Source organism: Rhinoderma darwinii, chromosome 9, assembly GCF_050947455.1.
Source record: "Rhinoderma darwinii isolate aRhiDar2 chromosome 9, aRhiDar2.hap1, whole genome shotgun sequence".
Classification (NCBI taxonomy): Eukaryota; Metazoa; Chordata; class Amphibia; order Anura; family Rhinodermatidae; genus Rhinoderma; species Rhinoderma darwinii.
In genome coordinates this window covers 70,711,460-70,739,288 of record NC_134695.1, presented here as the reverse complement: position 1 = coordinate 70,739,288, position 27,829 = coordinate 70,711,460, and the positions used below count along the sequence as shown (strand labels likewise).

The 27,829-nt window shown below is 42.8% G+C and overlaps 1 protein-coding gene across 2 annotated transcripts in view; it reads left to right on the top strand.

Annotated features, from left to right (window-relative positions):
- The first annotated feature begins 4,008 nt into the window (after positions 1-4,008).
- PTPN5 (protein tyrosine phosphatase non-receptor type 5) overlaps positions 4,009-27,829 on the top strand; it is an 81,139-nt gene continuing 57,318 nt past the window's right edge. For both annotated transcript variants that reach the window (XM_075838095.1, XM_075838096.1), the window contains exon 1: positions 4,009-4,169. The gene's annotated coding sequence lies outside the window, so the exon portion shown is untranslated. The remainder of the gene's footprint in view (positions 4,170-27,829) is intronic.

Genomic DNA, 27,829 nt, shown 5'->3' with positions numbered 1-27,829 from the left:
TTTCTGAAGAGCAGAAGACTGAGCGGAGACCAATCAGGAGATTAATATCAGCATTTTATCAGATTAACAGGTTATGAGCTGCCCACATGTTTAACCCCGCGAGTCCCAACCACCAATAAACACACAATCCAATATGATGTCTGCTAAGGAGCGCAACTCATCACGGCACCTCACCGCTAAACAGGGGCGTCTGCCCCCCCGCTGCTACTAGGAAGAATATATATGGGATGCACGCCTATGTTGATGGCGTAGTGCAGGTGGGGTTGGGATGAAGTCCCAATGTATAATGTATATAGTCTTTATTACCCCAGCACTCACAAAAAGGCAAGTAAATATATTGCAAGTTGTATAGATTTATTTTTTAAAAAGCCGTATATCATATATTACTTCATATGTAATCAGCGTTTTTATATAAATACATGAATTGAAGCGACTTAATAATGACGTTTCGGCCTTTATCGCGGTCGCTGTGGAAAAGAAATAATTACATTTTAATATAACGTACACGTTTTAGATCAGAAATAATCATGGTGTTCGTATAAAAATAGACGTCTATAAAGCAGAGATCCGTAAAATCTATGCAACATGTCAATGTGTCATAAATCCAGAATACAGGAACATCCGGTGTATATAGAGATAAAGAAAGAAGTCTTTGTATTAGAAATATTAGAAGACTTAAAGAGGCTCTGTCACCAGATTTTGCAGCCCCTATCTGCTATTGCAGCAGATCGGCGCTGCAATGTAGATTACAGTAACGTTTTTATTTTTAAAAAACGAGCATTTTTGGCCAAGTTATGACCATTTTTGTAGTTATGCAAATGAGGCTTGCAAAAGTCCAAGTGGGTGTGTTTAAAGTAAAAGTCCAAGTGGGTGTGTATTATGTGCGTACATCGGGGCGTGTTTACTACTTTTACTAGCTGGGCGTTCTGACGAGAAGTATCATCCACTTCTCTTCAGAACGCCCAGCTTCTGCCAGATCACGCTGTGACGTCACTCACAGGTCCTGCATCGTGTCAGACGAGCGAGGACACATCGGCACCAGAGGCTACAGTTGATTCTGCAGCAGCATCGGCATTTGCAGGTAAGTAGCTACATCGACTTACCTGCTAACGCCGGTCAAATAAAAACGTTACTGTAATCTACATTGCAGCGCCGATCTGCAGCAATAGCAGATAGGGGTTGCAAAATCTGGTGACAGAGCCTCTTTAACCAATGATGAAGCTCATAACATTGACCGTTTATACCAGGGTTAAGGTTTGACTATATGAACCCAGAAGTTTATGTGAGGGGGGGGGGGGGGGGGGGGGGGACAGGCGTACAGAGCCCTAGAGATGGAGGACCATAAAATACCGGCAGAGTGGAGGATAGAATAGAAATTACCTGGAGATGCAGTGAAGGTTCGTATATGGACGTCTGCCAGACGAGCCAGTGTGGGGTTTGTGTGAGCGGTCTGTGTTCTTATGTCGGAAGTACGACCGTTCCAGAAACTGGAAGTGACGTAGCGGGCGCATAGCAACGGAGGAATGTGGTAGCTGTGCAACTGAAAAATATGGTGAGTAATAGAGTATGGGGGTAGTAGCCTCCGATAAGATGGAATGTACAGTAGTTGAAAATCTTTCTATAAAAATGTAGATGAGGTATTAGGTGTAGGGAGTACCAAGATGGAGTCAAATCTATTTCCCTTCCCCGCTGCTACTGGACAGCCATGCCCACTTGCCCCCGGCTGCACACAGATATGGCCAGCTACGCCTAATCCTCCTTCACCCAGCCATTTTTTGAGGGCACATAACTGGCTTAATGGGATCATACCTATAGTACAGTATCGGCACATTAATTTTTTTGGTGATACTTGTCGGGGTTACGATAGGTTAGTAAATATAACGACGTCTGCAGCTTTGTACATGAGCTGCACCGTATTTAGTCTACACCCATCTGCCACAACATTACAACCCCTGGCCTAATATTGTGTAGTGTCCCCCGTACAGCTGTGACCGGCGAGGCCTGGACTCCACGAGACGTCTGCAGGTTCCTGTGGTCTCTGGTATAAGACGTCGGCAGCAGATCCTGTAAGTCGTGAGGTGCGGCCTCCAGGGATAGGGCGTTTCTCCAGCACCTCCCACAGATGATCGATCAGATTGAGATCTGGAGAATTTGGAGACAAGTCAACACCTTGAATTCTTTGTCATGTCCCTAAGACAATTCGTGACCATTGTCTGCAGTGTGGCGGGGGCGTTATCCTGCAGTGTGGCGGGGGCGTTATCCTGCAGTGTGGCGGGGGCATTATCCTGCTGACAGGGGGCACTGCCATTTGCGATACTGATGGCATGAAGGGGGTACTTGGTTGCAGTAATGTTTGGGTCGGTGGTACGTGTCACATCTACATGTATGTCAGGACACAAGGACATTGGCCAGAGCATCACACTGACCCCGCCGGCTTTTCTTCTTCCCATAATGCATCCTGGTGCCATCTCTACCCCAGGTAAGCGACGCACACGCACCCGGCCGCCACATGATGTGACACGTGATTCATCAGACCAGGCGCCTTCTTCCATTGTCCAGTCCTGATGATCACATGCCCATTGTAGAGGATTTTGGTGGTGGACAGGTGTCAGCATAGGCGCTCTGACCGGTCTGCAGCTACACAGCCCCATATGCAGCAAGCTGCGATGTTCTGCGTGTCCTGACATCTATCATAGCGGCGGAACGTTTTCAGCAATTTGTGATCCAGTAGATCTTCTGTGGGATCGGACCAGACGCCTTCACTTCTCATGTTCAACAATGAGCCCTAGGAACCCATGACCCAGTCGCCGGTCACCAGTTGTCCTTCCTTGGAGCACTTTTGGTTGGTACTAACCACTGCACAAAGGGAACACCAGACCCCACAAGACCGGGAACACCCCACAAGACCGGCCGTTCTGAAGATGTTCTGACCCGGCCGTCCAGACGTCACAGTTTGGCGCTTGTCACAGTCGCTCAGATTTTTACACTTTTCCTGCTTCCAACACATCAACTCCAAGAACTGACTGATCATTGTCAAATATATATCCCCCCAATATATCCCTCTAAAATATCACCCCCCCTTGTCAGGCGCCATTGTAATCAGATAATGAATGTTATTCACTTCATCTGTCAGTGGTTTTAATGTTCTGGCTGAACCGTGTATACAGATGCAGCAGAGCTGAAATAGTTATTCCAATGTTATGTGCACTGTGATTACTCGGCGCAGTACATTTTACCTGTGATCCTATGGAAGGCTGCAGATTGGGATAACACGGCACATTACGCCAAATAACAACCTCATCCCTGCTACACCTGATGATTTTAGGAGCACACAGCTGCAGCCCGGTGGAGACCTAATGAGAGGGATTGTCATTGAGTCCCCACAGCTGGATCACACAGCCCGGCAGCGGATAAGCATGTGGTAAATGGACAATCATCCTAATTTAACCGTTTCGCTGCCTCTTCCATAGCTCATGGTGCAGGTTGTGCTTTGGTTGAGGCCTCCATCTACCCCGTCTTGTCACTGTCTCCATTGATAAAGCCCCCCGGATGCTAGAGCTGTGTCCTTGGGGCTCGGTGTGATTGACATCTACCTGGAAATAATAAATGCATCAAACAGTCACTCACGTCATGGCTGCAAATGAGCATTTCACCTAGAGATTCCCGGCTCCCTCCATGGCCCACATATGTGTCACGTATATACTGCACGGAGATCATATGGATTCTATAGGGAATGGCACGGAGCCGCCGGCGGATCTGTCTGCAGCGCTAGCCACAGTTTTCATTCATGCTTCTCCATCTCTCACCCCCTCCCATCCTCTCCCTATGTCTTTTTTTTTTTTTTCCTATTCAGTAAAAAACACGTGTGGGTGGGCTCTGCAAGCCTTTCCTATCAATCAAGTCACTGATCTGAGAAGAAGCAGGGGGATAGAAGGGAAGAAACGGAGGGGGAAGATAGCAGAGAGGTGGGTGTGTAATGGTGGTGGGGGGGCTGATGATGATGATGGTGGTGGGGAGGGCAGGCGATACAGACTCGGAGGGTGTAGTATAGGATAGAGCATCCTTTTTCCAGCAGAGACTGCGGTCCTGATTCCTAAAGGATGAATCCCATTCCCGACATATGAGGATCTCAGGAGAACACGGCGGCTCCAGCGTAAACTTCTCACCAGGTAAAAATGCCATCTGATTCCTATTACGTGCCCTCGCTGCCATCCCTGGATCTGCGGGCAATGCTATAACATGGGGTGAACCTAATGCATCTACCACCATTCAAATCAAGGATTGCATTCCCCCGGAGGGTACAGTCATTATAATGTATAGATGATTATATACCGACCTATGATGCCCAGTACCCTGCACGGTGCCAGTCCTGACTGATCAGTGCCATATTACCTGTGGCACAATGCACTGGATATCTATGTGCCATCTCTATAGCAGTCTGTCACTGCGCTGGGGTCTCATTCCTGATTAATATTAAGGTCACAGGCGGCACCTTTGCTATGAGATTGTTGCTTCTCCTGCGGGGGGGGGGGGGGGGGGGTATAGTGGGATTATTGCTCTGTAGGGATCAATGGGATTTTTCCTGACGGCTCCTAATACGGTATATAGGTGCATGTATAGGTTGTTTACCTGCTACTCGTCTGTTTCCTATATGTGAGCAGCCTGTATGTATGTATATATATATATATATCTCTACAGGCAGCTTATTGAGTATTCCTTCCGCAGTGTTGTCTTCTGCTGGTACACGGCTCTTCTTGCCGTCATAGAGGTGAGAATATGGTGCAATTGGAAAACGGTCGGAGAAAATGTAGCAAAACGCTCTTTATACTCGTTCTGACCCGATGCATATGGATGAGATAGCGCTATATATGTTATATATGGCATATGGGATTTAAAGGGCACTTTCTTCTAAACTACCCAGCTTTCTACAGACCCTGAATAGCATTTGAATCTGCTTTGGTATGTAGCGTTAAAGTCCTTTGTCCCCCCTCATTGCTTGTTTTTTACTGCTCTGCCCAGGTGTCAGTATTTACTGTTGTTCTGGCATTCTATTCATGAACCAGGAGGCTTAGGATGAACAATGTTTTGGTCTTGATTAGGTAGGAGAGTGAGATCTCAATGGAATTGAAGGAAGACCGAAAAAAAAAAGTGGTTTTAATGGTGAGATGAATAATCTGTGGTTATCATCCGTGAGCTCTGCTGCATCTGTGGCTGCAATCTGTGGGGGCCTGTGGAATAGAAGTTTTTGCATTGTGCATATGATATAAGGTGTGGGGTGTTTTATTTATGGACAATATTTAAAGTTTATTTCATGTGTCCGATATGAGGTCAATGCTGCAATATCTGTGATGAGCGGGATCATAATGTCAACAGCAATGTAATCCAGAGAAAAGCGGCATCCCTCCTGTCTTCTGCTCGTCACATAGTAATAACACATTGCTTATTCCCTCTGGGGTAACTTTCTCCTGCATTCTCCAGATGTTCAGCCAACAAGTGCTCAGTACAACCTCCCGCCTCTTCTCTATACATTTATCAATGGACAATACTTTGGTCAGCTCCTTGTGTCCTCTGCATTAGGGGGGATTAGCTCTGCATATAGAGAAGCTGCTTGGGGGCACTTCATGGTTCTGTCTGCATGGATGACTGCTCTGTATCCCCTTCTACAGTCAATCTTGGGGGGCACTGGTTCTCCTTGCGGAGATCCAGCAGGTGTAGGGAGAGTTACAGGCAATGCTCCCTGGGAAAAATTATGCAAATTACTCCAGAAGGAAGAAAACTGCCTCTATTACTCAATATTACTTCACTGCTCTCTAGATAATAATATAATGTCTAATGTGTTGCAAATGGCCTGATGCTACTAAAGTACTACTGCAGATTTCAGCATAGATAAATAACTGCACAGTACCACTTCTCTAGTGCTATATAATACAGTATAGATAACCGCACAGTACCACTTCTCTAGTTCTATATAATACAGTATAGATAACCGCACAGTACCACTTCTCTAGTCCTATATAATATAAAGTATAGATAACCGCACAGTACCACTTCTCTAGTGCTATATAATACAGTATAGATAACCGCACAGTACCACTTCTCTAGTTCTATATAATACAGTATAGATAACCGCACAGTACCACTTCTCTAGTCCTATATAATATAAAGTATAGATAACCGCACAGTACCACTTCTCTAGTGCTATATAATACAGTATAGATAACCGCACAGTACCACTTCTCTAGTTCTATATAATACAGTATAGATAACTGCAGTACCACTTTTCCAGTCCTATATAATACAGTATAGATAACTGCACAGTACCACTTCTCTAGTGCTATATAATACAGTATAGATAACCGCACAGTACCACTTCTCCAGGTCCTATATAATACAGTATAGATAACTGCAGTACCACTTCTCCAGTCCTATATAATACAGTATAGATAACCGCACAGTACCACTTCTCTAGTGCTATATAATACAGTATAGATAACTGCACAGTACCACTTCTCTAGTCCTATATAATACAGTATAGATAACCGCACAGTACCACTTCTCTAGTCCTATATAATACAGTATAAATAACCGCACAGTACCACTTCTCCAGTCCTATATAATACAGTATAGATAACTGCACAGTACCACTTCTCTAGTCCTATATAATACAGTATAGATAACCGCACAGTACCACTTCCCTAGTCCTATATAATATAAAGTATAGATAACCGCACAGTACCACTTCTCTAGTCCTATATAATACAGTAAGTATAGATGACCGCACAGTACCACTTCTCTAGTCATATATAATACAGTATAGATAACCACACAGTACCACTTCTCCAGTCCTATATAATACAGTATAGATGACCGCACAGTACCACTTCTCTAGTCCTATATAATACAGTATAGATAACCGAACAGTACCACTTCTCTAGTCCTATATAATACAGTATAGATAACCGCACAGTACCACTTCTCTAGTCCTATATAATACAGTATAGATAACTGCACAGTACCACTTCTCTAGTCCTATATAATACAGTATAGATAACTGCACAGTACCACTTCTCTAGTCCTATATAATACAGTATAAATAACCGCACAGTACCACTTCTCTAGTCCTATATAATACAGTATAGATAACCGCACAGTACCACTTCTCTAGTCCTATATAATACAGTATAGATAACTGCACAGTACCACTTCTCTAGTCCTATATAATACAGTAAGTATAGATGACCGCACAGTACCACTTCTCTAGTCCTATATAATACAGTATAGATAACCGCACAGTACCACTTCTCCAGTCCTATATAATATAAAGTATAGATAACCGCACAGTACCACTTCTCTAGTCCTATATAATACAGTATAGATAACCGCACAGTACCACTTCTCTAGTCCTATATAATACAGTATAGATGACCGCACAGTAGCACTTCTCTAGTCCTATATAATACAGTATAGATAACCGCACAGTACCACTTCTCTAGTCCTTTATAATACAGTATAGATAACCGCACAGTACCACTTCTCTAGTCCTATATAATACAGTATAGATAACTGCACAGTACCACTTCTCTAGTCCTATATAATACAGTATAGATAACCGCACAGTACCACTTCTCTAGTTCTATATAATACAGTATAGATAACCGCACAGTACCACTTCTCTAGTCCTATATAATACAGTATAGATAACCGCACAGTACCACTTCTCTAGTCCTATATAATACAGTATAGATGACCGCACAGTACCACTTCTCTAGTCCTATATAATACAGTATAAATAACCGCACAGTACCACTTCTCTAGTCCTATATAATACAGTAAGTATAGATGACCGCACAGTACCACTTCTCTAGTCCTATATAATACAGTATAGATAACCGCACAGTACCACTTCTCTAGTTCTATATAATACAGTATAGATAACTGCACAGTACCACTTCTCTAGTCCTATATAATACAGTAAGTATAGATGACCGCACTGTACCACTTCTCTAGTTCTATATAATACAGTATAGATAACCGCACAGTACCACTTCTCTAGTCCTATATAATACAGTATAGATAACCGCACAGTACCACTTCTCTAGTCCTATATAATACAGTAAGTATAGATGACCGCACAGTACCACTTCTCTAGTCCTATATAATACAGTATAGATAACCGCACAGTACCACTTCTCTAGTTCTATATAATACAGTATAGATAACCGCACAGTACCACTTCTCTAGTCCTATATAATACAGTAAGTATAGATGACCGCACAGTACCACTTCTCTAGTTCTATATAATACAGTATAGATAACCGCACAGTACCACTTCTCTAGTCCTATATAATACAGTATAGATAACCGCACAGTACCACTTCTCCAGTCCTATATAATACAGTATAGATAACCGCACAGTGCCACATCTCTAGTCCTATATAATACAGTATAGATAACCGCACAGTACCACTTCTCTAGTCCTATATAATACAGTATAGATAACCGCACAGTACCCCTTCTCCAGTCCTATATAATACAGTATAAATAACCGCACAGTACCACTTCTCTAGTCCTATATAATACAGTATAGATAACCGCACAGTACCACTTCTCTAGTCCTATATAATACAGTATAAATAACCGCACAGTACCACTTCTCTAGTCCTATATAATACAGTATAGATAACCGCACAGTACCACTTCTCTAGTCCTATATAATACAGTATAGATAACCGCACAGTACCTCTTCTCTAGTCCTATATAATATAAAGTATAGATAACCGCACAGTACCACTTCTCTAGTCCTATATAATACAGTATAGATAACCGCACAGTACCACTTCTCCAGTCCTATATAATACAGTATAGATAACTGCACAGTACCACTTCTCTAGTCCTATATAATACAGTATAGATGACCGCACAGTACCACTTCTCTAGTCCTATATAATACAGTATAGATAACCGCACAGTACCAGTTCTCTAGTCCTATATAATACAGTAAGTATAGATGACCGCACAGTACCACTTCTCTAGTCCTATATAATACAGTATAGATAACCGCACAGTACCACTTCTCTAGTCCTATATAATACAGTATAGATAACCGCACAGTACCACTTCTCCAGTCCTATATAATACAGTATAGATAACCGCACAGTACCACTTCTCTAGTCCTATGTAATACAGTATAGATAACCGCACAGTACCACTTCTCCAGTCCTATATAATACAGTATAGATAACCGCACAGTGCCACTTTTCCAGTCCTATATAATACAGTATAGATAACCGCACAGTACCACTTCTCTAGTCCTATATAATACAGTATAAATAACCGCACAGTACCCCTTCTCCAGTCCTATATAATACAGTATAGATAACCGCACAGTACCACTTCTCTAGTCCTATATAATACAGTATAGATTATCGCACAGTACCACTTCTCTACCTTGTGGGTACAATGCGGCTTCCCCCGGCAATAATGGCTGATCCTCGGTTTAGAAATGCTGGTCCTGCGGCAATCAGCTGAAAGAGAAGTTGTACTGAGCAATTATCAGTTTTTTAAAGGGTAACTGAATATTTGACAAACTTCTGACATGTAATAGTGACATGTCAGAAGTGTCGATTGGTGGGGGTCCGAGCAGTGAGACCCCCACCAATCGCTCAAACGAAGCTGCGGAAGCGCTCAGCCGCCTCGGGTCTGTTCGTTTTTTTCCGGAAATCAATGTGGCAGAGTACGGGCTCAATAGGAAGTCTATGCGCCCGTATTCCGATACATCGGCTTTCCGGATAAAGCCAAACCGATGCAAAGCAGCTGAACGCTCACACGAGACCTTCAGCTGCTTCGTTCTAGCGATTGGTGGGGGTCTCAGTGCTCGGACACCCACCAATCAAAACTTCTGACATGTCACTATTACATGTCAAGCGTTTGTCAAACGTTTAGTTACCCTTTAAAGTGGTTGGAAGAACCACCCCTGTCCATATGGCCTTTAAGGGTATATCGTATATGGGCATCATAGGGGGCTCCCCCACTCAGGACCCCTCCCTATAAAGGACACCGGAGAGCCACTAAGATGTCTTATTCATTTGAATAGGTGCCATGCTTTATAGGGGAACGTGTGGCTGAATGACAAACCTAATCCTGTGACAATATCTGCTGGTCGCTGGGGCACCATTAGGCGAACATGGCCGATCCTACTTTCCATGGTCACTGGGGTCTTCTGGGGCCCCTATACAATGTCAGTAGATCCCTATAAAGCCCATAGGATCTGCTGACTTCCCTGTCTTGTGTCTCGGCAGCTTCCCTCACGTACGAGGCTCAGGCCCAGACCTGCTGATTGTTTCCTTCAAGTTGTCACATGGGGGTCTCCAGTAATCGGTCTCGCTGTGGGGAGGAGATCTGCTCCGTTCTAAAATCTCCTGTTTATCTTCTGTCTGATCAGTTTGGTTTCCTTCATGATGAAGTGATCGTCAGACATCCCGAGGGCCGAGCTTCAGGAGACGTCTTACAAACCGTGACGTTTCATCCGTGATCAGGACACAAACAATTTTAGACGTGCGCTGGCGGCACCAATTATTGCCTGCCCCCTCCAGGATTATCTGCTGACAGCCACGTCGCGTTATATCAGCGTGGACTGTGGAGAGATTTGATATAATGTTATAATTCACATCATTGATGTGTATGTGACCAAGACGCGTGTGATTGTCATGTTCTCATACCTCCCGACCGGCCTGTATTTTGATGGATTGGTCTTGTGGAACGATGGCTGAACATTGTGGTTAATACTATTTGGGGGGCACTGTTGCTAACATTGTATAGGGGGCACTATCGGTTTCACTTTTTGGGATCACTAGCTGACTCCACTTTGTGGCTGGCACTATAAAGAAGCACTATGGGTAACTTTGTATAGGGGGCACTATGGGTAACATTGTATAGGGGGCACTATGGGTAGCACTTTTTGGGATCACTAGCTTACTCCCCATTGTGGATGGCACTATAAAGAAGCACTATGGGTAACATTGTATAGGGGGCACTATGGGTAACATTGTATAGGGGGCACTATAGGTAGCACTTTCTGGGATCTTTGACTCCCCATTGTGGATGGCACTATAAAGAAGCACTGTGGCTAACATTTTATTGGGGGCACTATGGGTAGCACTTTTTGGGATCACTAGCTGACTTCACATTGTGGATGGCACTATAATGAAGCACTGTGGTTGGCATTGCACTATCTAACGTTTTGGGGGCGGTTTGGCTGGCACATTTTGGAGGCAATGACTGATACTTCGCGGGCATTAGTTGATGGCACTATATAGGGGCACTCGGTGATACTGGGGCATGAGTATAGCTGGGGGGGCTGACATTATATTCAGATAATGAGCACACTGACTATTTATACTGTTATACTGGCATGTAATATGCTGTCAGTATACATTGTAAATTAGCTTCTGGTTGTCGGGGGGCTGAACAGACCCGTCTGCCTTGGCCGGGGTATTTAGATACAGGTTTAGGGCAGAAAACTGTATGTGTGCGCCTGGTGAAGAAAAGCCGAGCTACGAATCTGATTTTGGGGCCATGTGGCTGGAACCGTATGGGGAGGAAGAGGATTCTTTCAATAAGTTGTTTGAAAAAGAGGTTCTGCAGCAGCTGAGTGAGGTATTATCAGGCATAATATACCTGTACTATAAACGATAAAAATATTCGTAGTCCCCGAGGAGTCCTGTGACCTGTATAATGGATTGTATGCAGCTTTGTACTTTTATATGTTCACAGAAATTCATATGATTGAAGAGTCCGCGGCGCCGTCATTGTTTATCCAGGCACAGCGCCACACTTAATTATGGCTGTGCCTGGTACTGCAGCTCACAGGGGTTTTTAAGTTCTATTTTTTAACAATGGCAGCCAATAGGCGACGAATGCTACTGTATGACTATACAGTGACCTATATCGCAGCCTTCTGTCAGAGGTAAACATCGGGAAACACTCCTAACATTTACCTCAGACCGAATGGTACATCGTAATGTGAATAGATACTTACAGACGCAGTGAATGTGGAAACAAAATGTAAATATGGGTCCAGGAGACTCATCAGAAGAAAACTATAGGCAGCCTGTTGTGTACAAAACATGGGAAGGTTATAGGCCCAAAGCCTGAGGCTGCGCTACTGACAGATCCCCCCCCCCCTCTTATTATTGTCAGATGCAGTGTTGTCATGGAAACCTTGCGTGGATCCAAATCACCATCTACATCAATATCTACATCCTACCTGTCCCTAGCAATTATGTCTATAGACTGTATGTGGGAACATTGATGTAGATGGTGATTTAGATGCACACAAAGTCTCCATGACAACGCCGCACCCGACAATAATAAGAGGGGGGGGGGGGATCGGTCAGTAGTGCAGCCTCAAGTTTTGGCCTTTCAAATTTACTGTCAGAAGCCCTTTAATGTCAATTGTGGATATATTAAAGGAGGCAAAGTTATGGGGGCATTGATTGTGGATGGCACATGTAACGACGGAGGGAATTAAAGGTGTATACCCATCACACAGCGATGGCATGTTGCTAGGATATGCCATCACTCTTACGATCAGAGGGGGTCCGACTGCCGGGACCCCCACTGATCATGAGATTAAAAGGGGCACAGCGCTGCTTCAAGTGACTGGGGATGGTAATAACCTTTTAACTGTGAATGTTATGAGGTCACTGACTGTTGCTGACATTTCTATGATGGCACGGACTGTGACAGGCATTATTATGGAGGCAACGATTGGGCTCTGACAGTAGCTTTCAATTTTATGGGTGCATAGACTAAGCCGGCAATGTTATGGGGCACTGACTTAGCTGACAATGGTATAGTAGAATACATTGTGAATGCACAGACCATGGCAGACCTTGACATTAGGGGCATTGATCGTGTCTTGCAAAGTTATGGCAACACTAACTTTCTGACAATGTTATGGAGGCACTGACTGTGACTGACAATGTTATGGAGGCAATCACTGCGATTGATAATGTTATGTGGGGACTGATTGTGGCTGGCAATGTTATGAAGGCACTGACTGATTATTAATGTTATGGGGCACGGATGGTAACTGACAATGTTTTAAGAGCACAATCACTGGCCATGTTATGGAGGCACTGATTGATGTTATGAGGGCACTGATTGTGGCTGGCAATGTTATGATGTTACTGACTTTTGATAAATGTTATGAGGGCACTAATTGTGTGTAGCAATGTTAAAGTGGCACTGATGGTGGCTGACAATATTATGGGGCTACTAACTGTTTCTGGTAACATTGAGAAAGCCCAGGCTCCGGCTGCTATTGTTATGAAGGCACTGGCAATGCTACATTATGGCAGTGATGATTGTTGCTGACGTGTTATGGGGAAAATGACAATTTATAAAAGTGATATAGAGCCAATGACTGTTGACGGTCAGTTATTGAGGCGCGATGTTTTGTATATAGGGGGGTCCTGAAGAAATTTGGAATCTCTGCTGTAGCGCCACCTGTGGTCCTGAGCAGTAACTGCAGTCTACGTCCTCTAATAACAAACCAGAATGAATATTTTGCTTGGCGTTCATGTTGCCTGTTACTGGAAAGTTTCCCTTTAAATTTGTCTCTCTCCATTGAATTAACATGAAATTGAAAAAATAGTCCTATATGAATGACGCGGGGTCCTAATTTACACAGTGTTGATTTTCCTCTCTGCGGGGTCACTTTAAATTTACACTGTTGACTCATGACTTTAATGGGACCTGCTCCGGGGCTGAGTCAGTCTCCTGTCTGTAGCAGGAATACTACACATACCGAGCCATAAATACACCTCAAACTTCTGCGCCAAATCCTGAGCCGCCGTGCTGCATCATGGGAAATCATGAAAAATTAGAAAATTCATATTTCTTGTTTGTTTGCTGGGACGGAGGTCTGAAAAATGCGGTAAATAAAAGCCCTAATATCGCTCGCTGTGATCCTATTCTAAGTCAATCTGTTTCTAAGAAAGCCGGGTGACTACCAAGATGGCTGCCACTGCAGCTCCCGCACCAGTGGTCACCCAGCGTCCTGAGACACATGCGTGCTTAGACCTGCAATGATACACCCCTCGTTCTCAGTTGTTGCATAAGTAGAACTAGGAAAACTGGGGGACAGACCCTTTAAGTGCAGTAATGGCGGCCATATTGGCTGGGAAGTATAATTGCCAAATTTTGAGCAGGAACATCAGGGAGATTCTGATAAATGGCGTGGAATATTTTTGGATGTATGCCCCGCCCATTTATATAAGACACGCCCCGGATCTACAGCTTTTGAATCGCAAATAGTGCATATGACCCTCTTCATCACACCCCAAAATTGGCACAGACCCCAGATCAGACCCCCTAAACTAATATAGACCCCAGACCAGACCCCCTAAACTAATATAGACCACAGATCAGACCCCCTAAACTAATATAGACCCCAGATCAGACCCCCTAAACTAATATAGGCCCCAGATCAGACCCTCTAAACTAATATAGACCACAGACCAGACCCCCTAAACTAATATAGACCACAGATCAGACCCCCTAAACTAATATAGACCCCAGATCAGACCCCCTAAACTAATATAGGCCCCAGATCAGACCCTCTAAACTAATATAGACCCCAGATCAGACCCCTTAAACTAATATAGACCACAGATCAGGCCGCCTAAACTAATATAGACCCCAGATCAGACCCCTTAAACTAATATAGACCACAGATCAGGCCACCTAAACTTATATAGACCACAGATCAGACCCTCTAAACTAATATAGACCCCAGATCAGACCCCCTAAACTAATATAGACCACAGATCAGACCCCCTAAACTAATATAGGCCCCAGATCAGACCCTCTAAACTAATATAAACCACAGATCAGGCCGCCTAAACTAATATTGACCCCAGATCAGACCCCCTAAACTAATATAGACCCCAGATCAGACCCCCTAAACTAATATAGACCACAGATCAGACCCTCTAAACTAATATAGACCCCACATCAGACCCCCTAAACTAATATAGACCACAGATGAGGCCGCCTAAACTAATATTGACCCCAGATCAGACCCCCTAAACTAATATAGACCCCAGATCAGACCCCCTAAACTAATATAGACCACAGATCAGACCCTCTAAACTAATATAGACCCCACATCAGACCCCCTAAACTAATATAGACCACAGATCAGACCCCCTAAACTAATATAGGCCCCAGATCAGACCCTCTAAACTAATATAAACCACAGATCAGGCCGCCTAAACTAATATTGACCACAGATCAGACCCTCTAAACTAATATAGACCCCACATCAGACCCCCTAAACTAATATAGACCACAGATCAGACCCCCTAAACTAATATAGGCCCCAGATCAGACCCTCTAAACTAATATAGATCACAGATCAGGCCGCCTAAACTAATATAGACCCCAGATCAGACCCCCTAAACTAATATAGACCCCAGATCAGACCCCCTAAACTAATATAGACCACAGATCAGACCCTCTAAACTAATACAGGCCCCAGATCAGACCCTCTAAACTAATATAGACCCCAGATCAGACCCCCTAAACTAATATAGACCACAGATCAGGCCGCCTAAACTAATATAGACCCCAGATCAGACCCCCTAAACTAATACAGACCCCAGATCAGACCCCCTAAACTAATATAGACCACAGATCAGGCCGCCTAAACTAATATAAACCCCAGATCAGACCCCCTAAACTAATATAGACCCCAGATCAGACCCTCTAAACTAATATAGACCACAGATCAGACCCCCTAAACTAATATAGACCCCAGATCAGACCCCCTAAACTAATATAGACCCCAGATCAGACCCCCTAAACTAATATAGACCACAGATCAGACCCCCTAAACTAATATAGACCACAGATCAGACCCCCTAAACTAATATAGACTCAAGATCCGACTCCCCCTTACCAGTTTTATGTAAAGAAAAGCTTAATCATTTTATAATGAAAAGTTCTACAACTTCATAATATACTTTGTGTTTCAGTTCTTCACCATTTCAAATGTCTCTGCTTGCTGTCAGTGAACAGATTTTTTTTAAAAAATATTTATTTTTTTATTACATCCAGGGGCTCAATACTAGTCCCAATACTGATAGATTGAAACAAGCTACAAGGACAGGGGAAGGGATAGAGATTTGTGTTGCTGATGTGTTGACCTCAGAGATTGTCTAGTCGGGATACAATTGTAACAAACCCTCAGCTGTGAGAATTATTAGCTCTGTATGGGTTTTGCACATTTGGGCATAAACAAGGGTGTCCCTATTCACTGATAGCATGCAGAGGTCTTAAAAATTGTGAGGACTTTAACCATATTTGTCATGTGTTTGTATCTTTTTTGGCTCATTACTCCAAGATAGTGTCGTGTCTGCTGTGTGGCATTCATTTAACATTTGTGTCAGAATTTAGTGCCATTTGGTACATGTGGGGCCAAAGTGGCTTGTAAAGATCTTGCACAAGGTGGAGACTTCCTCCTGATTTCTTTTATTTTTGTCTGGCAGATAACGAAGAGGTGGGGCTTAGCCAAAGGGGCGGGGTTTACTATTCCTAATCCCTTTTACGGCATAAACAGTGGTGGAGGGCTCCTGCTGCAGCCAGTTTCCTTACAGATGTGGAAAATTGCTGATTTCCTGGAATACATAGAGAATTCTTCATTTATTTCTCACAGTTTGGATTACACATTATAGAGGTCTCTGTATAAGACTTACCTGCTGTTTATGTTCTTCAGTGTCCGCTGCTTTCCAGCACTGCTCCAATAGGACACAGCTATGATCTATGACTCCAGCTTCGCTGCATTGTCTAGTGGTGTCGGAGGTAGTCGAAAAACCACCTCCTGTCTCCTCAGATTCTTAGTCTGCTCTTGTCCCTCCTTCTCCTCCATCCTTTACATTACAGCTCTGCTCCATGAGCACACAGCTATGATCAATAACTCCAGTTTAGTTGCATTGTCTATTGGTATCTAAGGTAGTCTGAAATCCACCTCCTGTCTCAGATCCATAGGCTGCTGCTCTGTCCCTTCTCCTCCATGCTTTACAGTACAGCTCTTCTCTGAGCACACAGCTGGGATCAATAACTCTATCTTACCTCAGTTGAAGTCTGGGGTAGTTTATTAAAAGCTGTGAGAAAAACAATATCCGGTAAATACAGCATAGACGGAGGAGTTGAATCCTCGGTATTGTAGCACTGCTTGTACTGGAAGTTCCTCTGATCATTAGGAATTGTTATTTATGCAATCACCTCATATATTATTGAGCAGTGCTGTAACCATCGCGGTGGTAGTGGGTGCAACCACAACGGGATGTGCAGGGGGCACCCCGGATACCCCTCAGGCTGCTATTTTTAGGGTCTGTGCACTGGCGCATAAAGGTCCTGACGCCAGGCAGACAACATCCAGCGTCCAGCTACCTGACGTCAGGACCTTCTACGCGTCGTGGTGCAGACCTTTACCGGGGCCCAATGTGGCAGCATGAGGGGGAACCGAGGTGGGCTCCCTGCGGAGAAGAGGAACAGTGAGTAAATCATTTATATTCTTTATGTCCAATCTTGTAGAGGGGTGATCGGGGGATCGGGGGCATGAGACCCAACACGGGGTGAGGTGAACCTATATTTTCGGCCCTTGTTATTGAGGAAAACCTACAACTTTAGTTGCTCTGAGAACCTTGACGCTGCGTTTTCTGCACTTTCCTGTATTCCGGAAACCACAATGCTTTCTGTCTTCTTTAATATTGAAGCTGGAAAGATTTCTTGGGTTGAGGTCAGAGCTTGAGTGCGATAAATGAACATAAGAGAAGCAATGCACGGAATCGTTGTTCTGGATTATGGTGCGGTCGATATTAGCAGCGTGCTACAACACAGCAAAATAACTTCAAGGGGCGCGTTGTTACCGGGGCGTAAGTCTAAAGGTATTTGCCCGGTTAACACAACAGTCACGACTATACGGTGTCGTGGAAGTCAATGGCTCAAAATATATATTAGACTGAAATTTAGACGAGTGTTCCAACAGACACTCACACCAGGAACTTTATCCAGCATCCTAATCAGGAGATTTCATACCGATATATATCGAGAAAGGAGAAATAACACACAGACGCTGCTGATATGCTCAAAATACTCCTCTGGGGGTTTATTGCCAAACTCAATTATAATAATATCATTCAAAAGGGGTGTAGGCTTCAGGTTAACCAATCAGAGGCAATGTAACAATAATTCTTATTCAGCCAATAGCAGATCATAAAAATATTTAAAGTACGTAATTCTAATTCTTCATTAAAATGCTGACATCAGGTAACACCTGGAGACAAGCATACAATGGGGTGGTGTTAACTGTTCTTTCCCATCAGGGAGTTTGTTGCGATAACGACAAATAGTTGCATTTTATGTCTGAGCGTTCAGCCAACCCGCTAGCCGTGGATGCATGAAGGCCACACGATGAACACATAAAGATAACACATTTCTTTGAGACTCGAGCAGAACTATGTAGAGGAAAGGTCATTAAAATAATGGAGAACAAATATCTTAGTAATTCGGCATCCTGCTTGAAAATTCATAATGTAATTTAGTACAGAGAATATAAGCAAATAGACCATCCTTCACAACGGTCTGTCTGACGGCAGGAATATCGAGGATCTCCGATTCATTTCAGTTCTAATTACAGCGGTTGATTAAAAACTATCGGAAAGATTTATCAAAAGGCAAATGAGAGCCGGAATCTAATTGGTTGCTTTGGGTAACTGCTCCAATTTTCGACTTGCACCGATTTTGATAAATCGCACCCATTGGCTTCATGTCATTTACTGCCGTGATTATCATTGGATGCTCAAATCACGCAAAAAATCGTAGCTTGTAAACTCAGTCCAATATGGCCGCCATGGGTGTAGCTATAGGAGGTAGTGCCCAGGGCCTGGTGATGGAGTCCTAAAGGAACCGTCTGCTATATAAGAAGACATATAGGGATTAATTCGTTTTAAACTCACGATCATTCTTTGTTTACGCATGGATGACGACTGCGCCTATGAATAAATATGATAAATGTGGAGTTGCACAATAAGGCCCTGTTCACACTGTGGTTTTTTTACCCGTTTTTTTTTTATGCCGAAACCGCGTCGGAAAGCACGCCAAAAAACGGCTGAAAAATGGTAAAACCAAGGAAAAAGAAGGGACATGCCCTATCTTCGGGCGTTTACATCTCTGACCTCCCATTGACATTAATGGGAGGCAGAGAAAGCGTTTTTCGTGGCGTTTTTGCTTGCGGCGCTCAATGGACGCGGGCGAAAAACGCAGCAAACGGCGTGCAGGCAGATCAAAATCTGCCTCAAAATTCCAGATGGAATTTTGAGGCAGAATTTTCTGCCTGCAAAAAACTGTGTGAACCCAGTCTAAGAGTTTGTTGGTCAACTCGTGTTCAGCCGACAGCTATTCCTCCCGGCTCCCCATATACATTCACATTGAACCGATAAAACATTGATTTCAATAAAAAGAGTGGAATAGGCCGCTGCTAAACATCTCACGTGCCCAATACTTCTTCCCCCAATGGCTAACTTTCATCTAATGTGTATGGGCAGCCTTAACAGAAATTGTGCAAATTGATCAATATTGAGCAGGTGGCATGATAATCTAAGATGGGACAGAATAGGGGTTGAAGTCTAGTCTGATAATGAAGTATGATGGGGTGCTACAAACAGGTTGAATCAAGGTCTGTAGAAGATCCTGGGCGATGATCCCTCAAAATGTACCCGACAGTGCGCAAATTGTCCAAACAATACCACCAAAAAATGCCCAAATAACAGTGTACATGCCGTGCCCAAATAATACATATATACAGTACATAATAACGTTCCCATGCAGTGTCAAAATAATGCCACCACAGTGTAATATAACACCATCACAGCACCCAACAGAGCCGTAGTGTCTAAATAATATCACCATACAGTGTCCAAGTAACAGTGTCATATAGTTTACAAATAATACAGTGCCCAAATAATAACACCATGGTGCCCAGGTAACTGTTCCATATACAGTCCAAATAATATCACCAGTATCCAAATATTACCACCTTAGTGCCAAACTAACAGTGGCATGTATTGTCCAAATAATACCAGCACAGTGCCAAAGTAACAGTGCCATGGAGTGTCCAAATAATACCAGCATAGTGCCAAAGTAACAGTGGCATGTATTGTCCAAATAATACCAGCATAGTGCCAAAGTAACAGTGCCAAGTAGTGTCCAAATAATACCAGCACAGTGCCAAAGTAACTGTGCCATGTAGTGTCCAAATAATACCAGCATAGTGCCAAAGTAACAGTGGCATGTATTGTCCAAATAATACCAGCACAGTGCGAAAGTAACAGTGCCAAGTAGTGTCCAAATAATACCAGCACAGTGCCAAAGTAACCGTGCCATGTAGTGTCCAAATAATACCAGCATAGTGCCAAAGTAACAGTGCCATGTAGTGTCCAAATAATACCAGCACAGTGCCAAAGTAACAGTGCCATGTAGTGTCCAAATAATACCAGCACAGTGCCAAAGTAACAGTGCCATAGAAAGTGCAAATAATACCACCGTAGTGCCCAAGTAATGGTGCCATATAAAGTCCAAATAATATCACCAGTGTCCATATAATACCACCATGGTGCCCAAGTAACAGTGCCATATATTGTCCAAATAATACCAGCACAGTTCCAAAGTATCAGTGCCATATAAAGTGCAAATAATACCACCAGTATATAAATAATTCAACCATTGTGCTCTAACAGCAATATTCTACCCAAGTGCACAAAAGCTGGTGCCATATAGTACCTAAATAATACCATGACAGACTGCCCAAATAATAACTCCACGCACTGGCCAAATAATGCTGCCATAGTGTGCTGAGGTAATAGGATGATATCGTGCCAAAATGACACTACTCAGTCCCAAATCTCCAAGTCGCCAGTGCTGGAGCTGTTAATTGTCCTCATGGGCCGGTGAAGGGCTCTAGATAGTGCTGGTCCCTTGTCCTAACTATAATCCAGTCCTGCTGGGAGTTGAGAGATGTCTCTTAGATGGACACAAAATATATGTTTGGTGGAAAACGCACGAATATCTCAAGATTTCCTTCTGCAATAGTCGCGTTACGTCTTGCAGATTCCGGAGCACATTGAATGCCCTTGAGGGTCCGGCCGTGTTCTTGTATTACGATAATGGTTCCCTCATGTTTAATTCATAATCATTTGGCTTATTGCTTACTCGTGCTCTGAACCAATATGGTGACTCCTGTGAGCTGAGGATATCTCCCGGAGGATTATAGAGAGAATTACTGTAAAACAACAAAAGTGATCGGCAGAGTTAATTACAAAACACGGTAAGACGTCATCAGGACTGATGCTGCATGAGCTGTGAGAAGACAACATGGACAAAGGGGTTGTGCGGTTTGGACAATCCCTTTTTGTTAGAAGGGTCCCCAACGACACACTGATCAGTTTGTCCCACTGCTTGCTTGGCCCCCCGCCAGCGATCAGCTGTGAACTTAACAGATAGTGCTCGATTTCCCTGCAGTGCCACCACAAGGGGGAATGAAGCACTACACAGTATCCATTAAAATCAATGGGCTGTCGTGTAATTTATTCACATGTTGAGTCTTTCAGAGCAAGAGATGCTCTAAGTAGCTGTTCCCCACGTAATTATTGTATGTTTAGGGTTAGGTACATTATGCGTGACCGGAACATATTAATGCCTGAGAACCTGACGCCCATGCAAAATGTGTTTGTGTCTCACGCAAAATTGGGGCTTATTTCATTTACATGTTTTTTTTTCCTTTTTTATGGTTTTATTTTATTTTCATTTTATTTATTTTATTTTACTATAGGTTTTTATTACATGTTTACTAAAGGGTCAAAATTTAGCAGGGAACACATTATCTATGTGTTCCCTGCATTCTCCATATACAGATCACTGGTAACTGTGATCTAATGGTAAAAGTCCATTAGATTACTATTATCAATGATCTGTATACAGAGAAAGGCAGTGAAGACGGAGATTGCGTCTTCTCTACATGCCTCAGAGCCCCCCACCCCCGCACAGTGATGTCACAGGGTACTCTAGCACCTGCTTGAATGCCAAAGCAGCGACTTCTGCATTTGGGAACACCGCTCAATATGAGCACTGGGGAACTGATTATTTCAGTTCCCTGTCACAGTACAGGATCGGGCTGTATGTGTGACAGCCCGATCCTGCAGATAGCACTGTGTGCAGGACCGCGCAGTGTCATCAAAGACCGCACATAAAGGGAGGCCTATTCTAAGCTCTAGTATAGGGCCTCATGGCTTCTGGAGGTGGCAAACACAACTCCTTGAGCAATTCACATAGATAAAGAAACAATCTACCAGTAATCGGGAGTCCTGAAATTGATAAGCTCAGTCCCTTGCGTGTAATCTGCTTTTAAAGAGAACCTTTCACCTGCCCATACATGTGCAGCATGTAATGGGCAGGGCCGCACAAACCCTGGGACACTTTACATTTTTCTTCTACCTTCCTCCGTTATTTAGATATCGGTACCGTTATATTTGGCGCCCGTTATTTTAATACCCCCCTGAACTGTCAATGGGGCGTGTAATGGCAGGGGGCGTGTAACATGGAAGTGATACTGTCCAATCAGCTACGGACAGTGTCACAGCAAGAGCTGGAGAGAGGAGAGCGTGTGCGCGCACGCTCTCACTCTTCAGCTGTCGGCAGACAAGGACAAGACTGATCTCTCGCGAGAGATCAGTCTTGTACTTGTCTGCCAAACTGACAAGGGGGCGTGTCTCTGCTATGGACAGTGCACATGCGCTCTCTCCTCTCGCTAGTTCTTACGCTGTCTGTAGCAGTGGCACGTCCACTGGCCAGCTCGGCAGACAAGTACAAGACTGATCTCTCGCGAGAGATCAGTCTTGTCCTTGTCTGCCAAGAGCTGAAGAGTGAGAGCGTGCGCATACGCTCTCCTCTCTCCAGCTCTTGCTGTAACACTGTCCGTATCTGATTGGACAGTGTCACAGCCATGTTACACGCCCCCTTGACAGTACACGCCCCATTGACAGTTCAGGGGGTTATTTAAATATCGGGCACCAAATATAACGGCACCGATACCTAAATAACGTTGGAGGGTAGAAAAAAAAATGTAAAGTGCCCCAGGGTTTGTGCAGCCCTGCCCATGTATGGGCAGGTGAAAGGTTCTCTTTAAGGTGACAATGGGCCCCCTTACCTTCTGGGCCCCTGTACAAATACAGAGGTTGCACATTTGTTATGTCTGCCCTCACTCGGTGTATACCGTATACTTCACTGTGGTTGACAGGATTAAGAACAATTTAGAGATTGCAGCTCCCGGTTAGAAGAATTTTCCATACTTATCAATAATGATTCAAGTTTTCATCCCAATAAGAGTTTTATTCTCATCGATGAGGAGACAAGTCGAATTCAGCAGTTGTCTGCCTTCATTACATAAGCATAGGTTTATATACACATATACCAACTGAAAACCATTTGTGGCTTTCCTGTCATATGAAATGTTACACTTCAGAATGAGATTAGGCCACGTTGGACTTCCTCTGGAGATTGCAATCTTTATTAAGAAGTCCAACCGCCTCATACACTTAAGAATATAACATATTTAACCCTTTGTCAACTAAGTCATTTTCTGAGAACCCTGCATGCACATTTAATATCTATTACATGAAGTAACAATAAATTTAAAATAAAACTTGTCTAACATTCCCTCCTCTTATAAATTTATGTAGACATGTTCTGTAAGATTATCCAGGACAGGTTCTCTTCTTTTGAATCTCTTGGCACATTGTCTTTGTTACTGAGGTCTCAATTAATCTTTGGATCAATCCTCTTATGCAGAGTGTCGCATCGACAAACAGTCAATATACTGGCAACAACAGCAATGGTCATGAGTACAGATGTTACCAGGCCAGTCCATTTTACAAACTACCCCTCAATCCATGAGGTGAAGATGTCATTTATTCTGGAGTTTTCCTGCAAGCTCTTCGGACAGGGAATTGAGTCCTTCCAATGCCTTGGTAATACTGCCATCAGGAGCTGTATTATTGGGAATAAAAGTACAACAGACATTTTGCAGACACCCCCTTTCTCTGCTAGTAACATATCCAGGGTTATTCTATTTTGCCATGTCATTAAAGATATAGGTCCCAACTGATCTGCAATGCCCTTTATTGCATCTCTGGTAAAATTAACAAATCTCTGTTGATTGTAATAAATATAATAATCCAGTCGACATTCTTATTTATCGTAGACCACCAGAAAAGTACAGACTCGCAGCCTGATGCAATCTGATTTTGGGCCTTAAACTCATTTGGCCCCCTTTGGGGTACTCCTATTTTCTATGTATATTGTATGGTCAAAGGAACTTTCATGGATAGACCGCTTATAGCGATTCAGATAGTCTCCAGGGCGTTTTCTCATTCTCTGAAACTCAGGTGTTAAAAACAAGTGGAATGGCATCAGAATCTGAACCAGAGTACAGCTTCCCTGCCATTTGGCCTTCCTTTCTCCACATAGCCACCAGAGATCAGTCCTTGCCCTTGTCTGGTTGGTAAACCAATTAGAGGAGTAATTACCATTATCGGTCACAAAATTGTTCAGCGAGGTTCCCTACTTTCTTACCTTGCCCATTCCTCAGAAAGCAGGTGTAGTTGCCTGGGTAAGCCACTACTAAGGGAGGGATTTCATCTCTCCCCACAGGTGGGTACAATAAAGAGAATGTCTTACATAATTTATCACCTGGATTATATGATGCATTATATAAAGATAACATGCATTGCAGACATTGTGGGTTCTCCTTATCTGATAGCTTGAAAGATATAGTAGCCGGATGTGGTCTGGCTTTTGCACAAGCGATACAGTTAGTTCTATTATTTTGGATTGCAGTGTATCTCATCCAGACTAACCATTCATGTTTATCACTGTAACCTGTTTCTAATGTCAATTTATCTTCATAAGTGAAGTTGGCCAGACAAACTTTAGAGGGTAGGTCTATCTTTGGAACTAAAAAACTTTCAGTTGCAAGAAATGCCCTATAGGCCAGTACCTGAAACATCAATTCCTATATCATATAGTCCCTTATCCTTTTTATTAGGGTATTTACATAGATAGTACAAATGTATTTATCTGAATATGCTAGTTTGTGGGATGTGTTTCTATCCTTGCCTTGATCTACAACACAGAGCGGAAATCTATTTCATACATTGCAGTCTCACCTTCAGTGAAATTAAAATATTTAACTCTTTAAGCTAAGTCTTTAGGAAATCATACTCTGACCCTGTGTCCCAGGGATCCCATACCTTTGGTTGACACACCTTGGACCCCCATAGAATACCTAGAATAACTAATAACATTTTGCCCTGTCTCCTCCCAGGCTCTGGATGTTTTCTTCGCTGAAGTTTGAGACCAGTCACTTCTAACAAATGACCACCCTTTGTAATCAGTCTCTTATAGCCTAGGAGGATAGTGGCAATTCCCTAACTACCTTACAGTGTGATAAGTGTATCCTAGAGGTACATTCGGCTATCTGTACGGCCCCGTAGGTGTGGTAAGCAGAACCTGATATGATCTTTTTCAATGAAAATAATATCCAATTTCCTGGCTTCACAGGTTCAGGTTCAAGTATAGGTACACCTGGAATACAATTAGAGATAGAAACTTCCTTGTTGGTTAGCATTTTTGCCATATATTCAGCAAGTGTAAAATCAAACTCTTCATCCATCCTAGAGAATGGATGTAACTGTGGTATTACAAATAGTCAACCCATTTGGTGAATACAGCAATAATCACTAAACAAAATTTCTTCTCTTTGGGTTTCGCATAGGAACTAATGTCAAAAATAACTATTTTAATAACATGCGAAATCAGCATTAATATACTTGTCTTAAAGAAACAATATCTTTCTTATTCACTACATAAGAACAAGATGGGGTCTCCAGACAAGATGACTGCTGCACAAAATGAATTAATCTAAACATTATTTTAATCACTTTCATATTTCCCACCTTTTGTTTATTTGAGGACATTTTGTACCCAAGCCAGGTACTTAAAATAGGGCTTATCCCCCTTACGGACTTTATTTTCTTAGCTTGCTCTATCCTGCATAAGGCCAAAAAGGTCTATACAGTGGCAACAGGTTGAGCCAACTACTTGGCAAATGCCCCTTTGGGCAGAATTCAAAACATAAAACACGTAATCTGTGCCAGTTTCCAATCTGTTGGCCACTTTCTCTATATTATGAGCATTCTTTACTGCTAAACCTACTAATATTGGCAATAATCCAAACTTCTCCCCCACGGTACATATTGGTCATAATTGTTGCACTGTCACTTACTGTCCTAATGGGACTTTTACCCCTGCAGATATAACAGGTCGTGGGCAGCATCTTTCTCAAACCTAAAGACATACAGGTCACATGACCTCCGGGCTCTCATTGCTGCCATGTACTTCTTACATATGAGTGACAACAACCAGTGACCTTCACCTCTTACCTCAAGTTGTTATTCACAATACCGTGACATGTTATATACATTATAATTATAAACCTCAGACAATATAAACAACAGGGTCTCAACTAAGAAAATAATTCTATCACCAATCTCATGCTATCAGCTCTCATGTTTGGGTCTCATCAGTTCATTGACAAGTCTTGTACATCAAATCAAACAAACACCTTTATATGAGAGAAACTTCTCTGTCCCTCTGGACAGGGCACATAGATAATATGTAGTTACTGGGTACATTTTATGTCACACATGTTGTTACCCTTTTCAGCAGGATTTGTACCTTAATCTGAGCTTATTACCTGTAACATCTTCTACTCACAGAAATATTCATAGATACCATAGATACCATAATATTCACAGATAGTTTATCTGACAAGTGTCTCAAGCCAAATTTTTTCAAATCAACACCCTTATACATATACCTAATATCTTAGGAAGCAAAAACAACTTCAATGAAATCCATACAAATGTGTTAGAATGGATATTGTGGATTTGGGAACTGTTCTCTTTTTGGTCTTACATTCCCCTGTAGATTATATTTGGCGCATGTTAAACAAGTTAAACTAAAATTATTTTTTTTAGAGTAGTTAGTAAAGCCATATGCCGTGAATACTTTAGATATGATTTCTACCATCCCCCCTGTTGAGACATGGCTTGTCCCATGGCTCAATATAGCTGCATATCTGAATAAGTTGCTGGGTAGGATGTATTTGTTCTTACAAGATCCATCTACAAACAGTATGAGATCACTATCTAGTAGTGGAATATCTTTAAGATCTGATCTTGGTAACACTCTTTCTGCTATGGAGGATCGGCAATCAAGTGGTTCACCATCCTCCGCAGTAGACATCAAGGTCGAAAAATTTAAAGTGGTACATCTTTCTATCATAAATAACACTAATGTGAAGCTCTTATAGCTTCTGCGGCAGCTACAACTTATTGAACACATGGAGGTAAGGCTCTAGCTACAGGGTCGAGTTTTGATGAGTAGTAAGCTAGAGGTCTATCCTTTCCCCCATACTCCTGTGTTAGCACTGAAGTCATGTATCCATTTTTACAATCTACAGTTTGAATTAAAAAAAAATTCTTTGTTGTTTTTATTAAATCAGTTAGTCCAAGCACTGAAGATCCTACAAGAACCTGTTTTATCTGAAAAAAAAATGCCTCTTCATAAATCAAAGACATCAATGGTCCTGTAATATCAGCATATCCAACTCCTGCAGAAGTTAGTCATACACAAAAAGGACATCATT